General features: G+C 35.0%; 1 protein-coding gene across 12 annotated transcripts in view; it reads right to left on the bottom strand.

Annotated features, from left to right (window-relative positions):
* wnk1b (WNK lysine deficient protein kinase 1b) overlaps nucleotides 1–157 on the bottom strand; it is a 97,938-nt gene extending 97,781 nt beyond the window's left edge. For 4 of the 12 annotated variants that reach the window (XM_017494317.3, XM_053688064.1, XM_017494318.3 and 1 more), the window contains exon 1: nucleotides 1–155. This exon is cut by the window's left edge and continues 709 nt beyond it. The gene's annotated coding sequence lies outside the window, so the exon portion shown is untranslated. The other 8 variants (XM_017494325.3, XM_017494322.3, XM_017494320.3 and 5 more) reach the window with 6 other exon arrangements.
* Nucleotides 158–477: the final 320 nt, after the last annotated feature.

Here is a 477-nt window from a genome sequence, read left to right as displayed (position 1 = left end):
GCTGAGCAGGACTCGACCCGCCCACTAAGCACCATTTTCTTTTACCCGAAATAACCGAAAGATGGCGCTTTTCCACACAGAACAGAAAAAGGTGCGGATTCGCGTCGCTAGCTCAATGCTAACCCTTACAGGAACTATACGAAGTAGAACCGTTTTCAAAGCAGAAACTTATACTATTATTATTTGTTTGATTATATGTATAAGTAGTTAAAAAATGAATGTATAAACATATATATAATATAATGTATATATTATATATATATATATGTATATATTATATATATATTTAAGAGTCGTTATAGTATTTTCGCTAGTCACGTTTCACTTCCGAACTTTTCCGCATGCCATTAATCCAACACTGGAAGCTGATTGGTTAGCTAATACTCTCCAGCAACCAATTGTTGGACGATGTATTAAAATATTCAAAGAGGTCCTCATACGGGTCTTTTTCACTAGTCACGTTTCACTTTCGAGCTT

This window comes from Ictalurus punctatus, chromosome 19, assembly GCF_001660625.3.
Source record: "Ictalurus punctatus breed USDA103 chromosome 19, Coco_2.0, whole genome shotgun sequence".
In the NCBI taxonomy this organism is placed as follows: Eukaryota; Metazoa; Chordata; class Actinopteri; order Siluriformes; family Ictaluridae; genus Ictalurus; species Ictalurus punctatus.
The sequence above is the reverse complement of the archived record's forward strand: the minus strand, read 5'-3'. Positions and strand labels throughout refer to the sequence as shown.